This window comes from Bison bison, unplaced genomic scaffold (genome assembly GCF_000754665.1).
Source record: "Bison bison bison isolate TAMUID 2011002044 unplaced genomic scaffold, Bison_UMD1.0 scf7180017864519, whole genome shotgun sequence".
In the NCBI taxonomy this organism is placed as follows: domain Eukaryota; kingdom Metazoa; phylum Chordata; class Mammalia; order Artiodactyla; family Bovidae; genus Bison; species Bison bison.
Genome location: NW_011495072.1, coordinates 2,151,528 through 2,160,011, shown reverse-complemented (window position 1 = coordinate 2,160,011; position 8,484 = coordinate 2,151,528). Strand labels below are relative to the sequence as shown.

Here is an 8,484-nt window from a genome sequence, read left to right as displayed (position 1 = left end):
TTGCCATTTCCTTCTCCAAGGCATGAAAGTGAAAAGTGAAAGTGAAGTCACTCAGTCGTGTCTGACTTTTAGCGACCCCATGGACTGCAGCCCACCAGGCTCCTCCGTCCATGGGATTTCCCAGGCAAGAATACTGGAGTGGGGTGCCATTGCCTTCTCTGAAACAGCTCATACAACTCAATTTAAAAAAAGCACACACAATCAAAAAGTGGGCAGAAGACTAAACAGACATTTCTCCAAAGAAGATATATAGAAGATGGTCAATAAACATATGAAAAAAAGATGTTCAACATTGCTATTTATTAGAGAAATGCCAGTCAAAACCACAATGAGGTATCATCTCACATTGGTTAAAATGGCCATTATCAAAAAGTCTACAAACAATAAATTTTCAGGAGGGTATGGAGAAAAGGGAACTCTCCTACACTGTTGGTGAGAATGGAAATTGGTACAGCCACTATGGATAACAGTATGGAGGTTCCTTAAAAACTAAAATAAAAGTCATCATATGATTTAGCAATCCCACTTCTGTGCATATATCTGGAAAATATGAAAGGTCTAATTTGAAAAGACACATGCACCCAAATTTTCATAGCTGTACTATTTATAGTAACTAAGACATGGAAACAATCTTAGTGTCTATCAACAGATGAATGAATAAAGAAGATATCATATACACAAATACACACAATGGAATATTACTCAGCCATAAAAAGAATGCAATAATGTAATTTGCAGCAACATAGAAGAACCTAGAGAATATCATACTAAGAAAGTAGGTCAGATGGAAAAAAGACAAATATTATATGATAGTGCTTATATGTGGACTCTAAAAATTAATACAAACGACCTTATTTATACAAGAGACTTATAGACATAAATAGAAAACAAACTTACGGTTAGGAGTATGCAACTCACGTCTCCTGCATCTCCTACATTGGCAAGCAGATTCTTTACTGACTGAGTCACCAGGAAAGGCCAATTAACAGACACACACTACTATATATAAAACAAATAAACAACAGGATTTACTGCATAGCACAAGGAACTATATTTGATGTCTTAATAATAATGGAGAAGGATCTGAAAAACTATGTATATATAATTGAATTACTGTGTTGTCTACCTGAAACTAACACAATATTATAAATCAACAATACTTCATTTTTTTTAAAAGGAGGGCTTTTTAAAAAAGGATTTCTGGATTGAGATGGACAAATTTGCAGAGAAGAGTCTCCTACATATTTCCTCTGTGTGTGGGTATCTGGGTGTGTATGAGTGTGTGCAGGTGAGTGTGAATATGTATAATTGTGTACGTGGGTGTTTGTGTGTGTGGGTAGGTGTATACAGATTTATCAAGTATAACATTTTGCTATATTTACTCTCTCTTCATATATACACAAATGTGTGTATACGCATATGAATATGAACCCTTCTATATAACCATGACATCACTCCCACACTCAAGAAATGCAACATTCTGAAATTTCTGCAACTGTCTCAGAATGTCCCTATATTTTTCTCAATTCCAGAATTCAATCGACTGTAACAGTCTGCATTTAGTTGTAATGTCTCTTTAATTTCCTTACATCTAGAAGAAGAGTTTCCTGATAGCTTTGATTTGTCTTTCATAACATTAACATATTTGAAGAGTCCAGAGAAGTTGTCTTGTAGAATGCTCCGCAGTGTTCTTATGCTTAGATTCAGGTTAAATCTTTTTGGTAAGAGGGCTCCACAAGTGATTTGGGAACTGACTCTTCAGCACAGCTCTTGCTGTTTTTGGATCACTCACAATGAACATAGTATCAAGTTCCTCACCCTTTAGGTACCTTTAAGACAACATTAATTGCACATAAGATATCACACACACAGACAAAGTATACACTCAAAAAGATCAGATTTTTTTAATGTATCTATTTCTAAGGTTTGCCACAGATCCCATGGGGATATTTTGGAAGGCAGTTTGAATCCATTATTTCACTGGCCCCAGCCTTGGAAGGTTTTCATTAAAAGGGAGGGGTTCACCAAGAGGATTAAGGTGTCTAGAGGCCTATGGACTTTGATGATAGAAAATCTGAAATCTGTGGAGGGTCAATGAGAACAAAGAAGAACCTGATCAAAGGAAAGAAAAAATTAAGGAAACCAGGGAATAGGTGAGAGAGGTGACGTGGACCAGGGTAGACTGACAGGGGACTTGGAAACGCAAAGAATTCTAGTTGCAATGTTTAGTAAATCTTTTGGTAGTTTACTAGGATTTGCCCTTGGAAAACTGTATCTTTTTGTTTCTAAGAAATTAAAAAAAAAAAAAAAGGAGGAGAGGGCTTGAAAAGCCTCTTGGACAGAAAATAGCAGTGAGAGAAACAATATTTTGATGAGTTAGTGCTAAATGAATTAGAAACATGTGGACTGAATTTCCCTTGAAATACAAATGGATTGAATAATTAATGGAAAAAGCACTTGGCAAAATGTACTTGAGGTTTTTATTGAACCCAAACCAAAACATTTGAAAATATTTTGAAATATGTGAAAAGTACAATATACATCTGGATTTGCCCAACCCTAGTAAGGATACAGGAAATATTATTTTTATTTAACATTTATATGATAGCTGCAGTGTGCCTCAATCCTTAAGGTATTTCATACAACAGCCCTGTGGTCTGGGTCATAATTATTATTTTCATTTGGGGCAAGAAATTTACCAGTACTTGCACAGAGAGCTTCAAGTACCACCTTCTATTGGTCTGTGTTCTTTAGAAATTTTTGTTGGTAGGAATACCAAACTAGAAGACACAGAACTTGAGTCCGAGTCCTAGATTTAATTCTTATTGGACCAATCACATTGTTAATCTTTTCGGTAGATTTTATCATTATGTAGCTTCTCCCTTTTCCCTACTAACATGTTTTGATTTATAAACTATTATGCCATGTATTAATAACTATCACTGTACTTTTTTATTTTTTGGTGACTATCTGCCAAATATATCTGTAGTAGGAAGAACAATGATCTCCCAAAGATGCCCCTGTCCTAAACCCTGGAGCCTGTGAATATGTTATATTACAAGTCAAAGAGGAATTAAGGGAGCAGATGGATTCAAGATTGCTAATTAGATGACCCTAAAATAGTGAGATTCTCCTGGGTAATGTAATCACTGCTGCTGCTGCTGCTAAGTCATTTCAGTCGTGTCTGACTCTGTGCGACCCCATAGACAGCAGCCCACCAAGCTCCCCGTCCCTGGGATTCTCCAGGCAAGAACACTGGAGTGGGTTGCCATTTTCTTCTCTAATACATGAAAGTGAAAAGTGAAAGTGAAGTCGCTCAGTCGTAATCACAGTGGTCCTTAAAAGTAGAAGTGGGAGGAAAAGGAAGAGAGAGAAAGATATGTAATGGCAGGAGGCTAAATGATAGGATAAAAGAAGGACTCAACCAGTGTTGCTGTCTTTGAGGATGGAGAGGGAGGGTCATGACCCAAGAAAGATAGCCTCTAGAAGCTGGAAAACACAAGGAGCCTCCAGAAAAGAATGGTGTCCTGCCTACACCTCGATTTTAGTGAGGTCCCATGTTGAACTTTTAATCTACAGAACTTTTAGATAGTAAATTAGTTTTCCTCTAAGTCGCTAAATTTGTGGTAATTTGTCACAGCAGCTATAGAAAACAAACATATATGAGTAACTTTCATTTTGAACCATTCTATGTATAAACAATATTTACAACAGCTAGTTTCTTAAAATCAACTTCATAATTGTTGTCTTTTAGTACCTATGTAATTCCATTCACATTTCTTAAGATTCTTGATGTATTTGAACTATTTCTGGCATAGTATTTTGTCTTTTCTATCCTATTTTTATTTCTTTTCTGCTTTTGGTTCTTTTGACATATTTTAAATTCTTTTTCTTCCTTTACTGGGTTGAAAAATTATATAATTTATTTATATTATTTTGGTGGTAAACTTACAACAACAAAAAAACTACTTTTTACTGAACTATAATACACATACAGAAAAATCCAGGTCATAATTGTACAATGAAATGAAGTATAAAATGAACATAGTCATGTCATATCAAGTAACTATTATCAAGAAATAGAATATTCCTCATATCTTAGAAGTCCCCTTGATGCCCCTCCAAAGCACGACTCCTCTTTCTTCCTCCTCAAAGGTTAACACTCGTAACTTCAAAAAAACCAACACATTAGTTTTTCCAGTTTTAGCAGGTTTTTTTTTTTTAGTGAGATGACAGGGTATATATTCTTTCTTGTGAGATTAATTGATGTTGTTGTGAAATGTATTTTATTCATTTCCACTGCCATATATTGTCCTATGTGCACACAAAGCATAAGAATGTTCAAAGCAATATTATTCATAACAGTCCCAAACTGGAAACAATCGAATGTCTAGCAACAATAAAGCGGATACATACATCTTGACACATTCATATCTTTACATTTTTAACATGGACAATTAAAGTTAACCAAATTCCCTGGTGGCTCAGACGGTAAAGCGTCTGCCTGCAGTGCGGAAGACCTGGGTTCGAACCCTGGGTTGGGAAGATGCTCTGGAGAAGGAAATGGCAACCCATTCCAGTACTCTTACCTAGAAAATTTCATGGATGGAGGAGTCTGGTGGGCTACAGTCCATGGGGTCACAAAGAGTCGGACACAACTGAGTGACTTCACGACTTCACGACAATATCTTTATGTGTGTTTTTGAACAATAGAACTTTAGGACAGTTTAACTCTTTCATATTATTACTGTCTAGAATTTTAGTTCCAAATCGATTTAAACTTAATCCCCACTGGTTATTATAATTTTTAAAACAGGTACTAAATATTTAGCATGTGTAGCGATTTCTTTGCTTACTTGTACATCTTGTTTTTTCTATTCTTTTCTTCCAGACTACATTTCATCTTGTTAAAGTTTTATCCTTTTGTAATTCTCTTAGCACAGATATGGAAATTGTAACTGCAGTCTTTTTATGTCTGAAAATGTAATTTCTGTGCTCACTCTTTAAGGATGTTTAGCTGCTTATAGAATTCAGCCCTTTTGAGATGTTTATTCCACTTTAAACTGGCATCTGTTGATGAGAATTCTACCTTCCTACTGCCGTTCCTTTGTAAGTAACCTGTTGTTTAGTAGGTTTTTGAGGGTTTTAATGCTCTACACCTAGCTAGGTGTGGATTTATTGCTATTTATCCTGTTCAAAACTCTGTGATTCTTCAGTCTATGGAATCATATTTTTCTTTAGTTCTGGAAAATTATATCCATTGTCTTTTCCAAAGTTTTCTCTTTACTCTTTCTGTTGTTTCCTTCTGAAATTTGAAAAAAAACAAAACAAAACAAAATTTCAATTCTTTCTTCATTATCTCTTAATTTCCTCTATCCCATTATCTTTTCCCTCCTGATTTTCTGTGTGATGCCCTTAGATTTGCTTTCTAAAGCACTGGTTTTTATCTTTATCTGTATAGAGTTTTTTTTTTTTTTTTTTTAATGCCTGAACTTATCTATTTGTTACTCTTAGAACATCTCATTTTTGACTGGATTCAGACTTAGACGTAGAAGCCGTCAGAGAGGACAGCCTCCGTCTCTTAGCAATCTGTTCCTGCTTTTTCTTTGGCTTCCTTCATTCTCTTGGCCAAAAGTTTAGTATATTCTGCAGCCTCTTCTTCATTTTTCTTAGTACGCTGTTTCTTAAGAGCAATTCCTCCTGCGTTTGTGTTGCAGAAATCTTGGAGTCATGAGACACTGAATCTTGGGTGCTTTAGTCCTAGGTTTCTTACCTTCTGTTTTTAGGGGCTTTCGCACAACATACTGGCAGACATCACCTTCTTTAGAGATTGAAAAGCTTGCAGATTCTGCTAGCTCTTTTGGGATCAAGGCAATGAGGCACTGTAGTATAAGTGAGTCCTGGAATATTCTTCTCCCCTGTTTTCATGATACCAAATTGAGAACACTCAGATTGGCATCCACAATGCAACCCTGTACAGATTTGCACTTTCTCTCTCTGGTCCTCCTTGGTCTGTAACAGGAATGCCCCTTACTCAGCAGCAGGCAACTCGGCCATGGGTCAAGACACCCTGCTTCATGGGGAAACCCTACTTATCATTCCTATCACTGATCTGGACCACATAACCCTTCCATTCTTCAGCCAGTACATCAGCAGCAACTTCTGTGTCCATATTCTTCTCGTAGAAAGTACGAAGTTTTCATTAATCATCCACTTCAATGAGCTTCTGGCAGCCAGTGGCCAGGAAAAAGACCTTCAGCTTCATTCTGAAGTGGCTGATAGCCTCCAAGGCACCATGATAAAGAGTAGAGTTGTTATTTAAGCCATATATTCAGCTTTTCATATCAATGACTATATTTCCCATTTATAGAAAATGATTTATTTCTCATATTAATTTTTTCTTTCTTTTAAAAATATTCTGTTTCTACTTTATGTTGCATCAATTCCTTAATATCTGTGACCATTTCAGATGTATTTATAGTTCCCTTTAGATTGTTAAATTATCTCATTTTTGGTGTGCAGATTTCTTTTCTTGTAGGGTCTACTGTCTCTCCTGAATGCTAGTTTATTTAACAATGAGATTTACAATTATACTTTAACATCATTTTCAGGCACAAAATACTTTCTACTGGAGTTCAGTATGTTTGGGGATGTGGAAATGCTTCTCTAAACTATTCTGCAGGAACCCTATGATTTCCCTGGACTCATTCCAGTTTTCAAGTTAATTTCTCATTTTGAGTAACTTTAACCATATGGTTCCATGAACTTCATACCCACCTACTATATAAGCCTGGGTTTCCAGTTCTCATATATTTTCTACTTATGGTTCTAAGTGGATTCTAAACTTCCCTGTTGCTCTTTCCCTCCCTGAGCCAGACTCTTAAACTCTCCTCTTCCATTCCCTTCTTTGTGAATTTCCTGTGAGCCCCACAGCATTTGTGACTTTTCTTTAAGAAATGTTTTCATACCTTCTTAAAACTGGGGATTTTCATTTCTTGACTATATTTAATCACCCTTGCTGTATTTGAGGAGTGGGGAATTTGATGAGTTTGACGTGGGAGAGATTTTTCATCTCAGTCTGCCTGACTGATGAAAAGTTTGGACAAATTACTTAATTTCTGTGCACATCACATTCTTCAAATGTAAAACAGAGTGGACTATACCTATTTTATAGAATCCATGTGTTATCACAACGAGGTTTTAAATTCAGAAATTCTTTTTTATTTTTAATATGAAAATAATTTAGTATGCCAGCAAATTTAGACTCTTGGGATAATAGTGTTCAATAACATAGTCACAAAAGTATATAATTATTTGTCCTGAACTTAGTGGTTTAGCATTCAAAGGACTTTATCAGTGTTGGGGAAAGAAAAGAATGGCATGGTGAAGATGAGCTTGAGAATGAGAGACTGGAGAGGATCCTTTCACAAAATGTTGACATAATTAAGATTATAAATGGCATCCAAAACACAAAGAGTGTCTATTAATCTTATTTGAGAAAAACTTCAATAATTCTGTTATTGTAATTATCATCTCGTATTTGTGTAAAGCATTTACTCATCAAGCAAACGTCAATGTGCTGGACACTTTATAAATTACTTCTAATCTCATTTATATATGAGAGATAAAGCTTTAAACTATTTCCGATAGAAAAAAAAAGTAAATACCATTGTCCTCAGAGTACATACCTGTGAAAACAAAGGTCCAGACAGTTCAGGTGACTGTATAAGGGCCCGTTGTTAACAAAAAGGCAGAACTACAAAGTACTCTGTGCGTCTTTTATCACCCAGCTCCCTTCCCAAAGTAATTTTTTTTATCACTTTGCCCCTATTTTCTGTGCTGTTTTTTATACACACCAAGTCTGAGAGTTAAAACTCAGTTTCCAGAAAATAATTACATTAATGTCTATACTTCTATTCTGACCCTGTTAGAACCATTCTGTTTTCTCACTTTTCTATTTTTTAAAATCATCTTTTGTATCATTACAATTAGTCTCTCTTTTTCAATACACAATTTTGAACTGGAAATGCCCATTTTATTTACCTACCCTTTTGGTTAAGAGTCAATGCATACACTCAATCAGCTAATGTTTGCTGTTTACTCCCCTGCAAAGATCTTAAAAGATTTTCTCACACTATATACAAAAATAAACTTAAAATGTATTAAAAACCTAAATGTAAGAGCAGAAACCATAAAAATTCTAAAAGAAAAACACAGGCAGAATACTCTCTGACATAAATCATAGCAATATTTTTTTGTATCTGTCTCATAAGGCAAAGGAAACAAAAGCAAAAATAAATAAATGGGACACAGTTAGACTTAAAAGCTTTTGCACAGCAAAGGAAGCCACAGACAAAATGAAAAGACAGTCTACTGAATGGGAGAAAATATTTCTGCAAATAATATGACCAATGAGGGGTTAATATCTCAACCATGTAAACAGCTCATACAATATAATATCCCCCCCCCAAAAAAGAGCAACTT

At 35.4% G+C, this 8,484-nt stretch overlaps 1 long non-coding RNA gene and 1 pseudogene across 1 annotated transcript in view; both read right to left on the bottom strand.

Annotated features, from left to right (window-relative positions):
• Positions 1 to 937, bottom strand: part of LOC104981549 — an 11,388-nt gene extending 10,451 nt beyond the window's left edge. The window contains exon 1 of the long non-coding RNA XR_824377.1: positions 898 to 937. This is a non-coding gene — a long non-coding RNA (uncharacterized LOC104981549). The remainder of the gene's footprint in view (positions 1 to 897) is intronic.
• Positions 938 to 5,520: 4,583 nt separating this feature from the next.
• Positions 5,521 to 6,265, bottom strand: LOC104981548 (annotated as a pseudogene).
• Between the last annotated feature and the right edge of the window lie 2,219 nt (positions 6,266 to 8,484).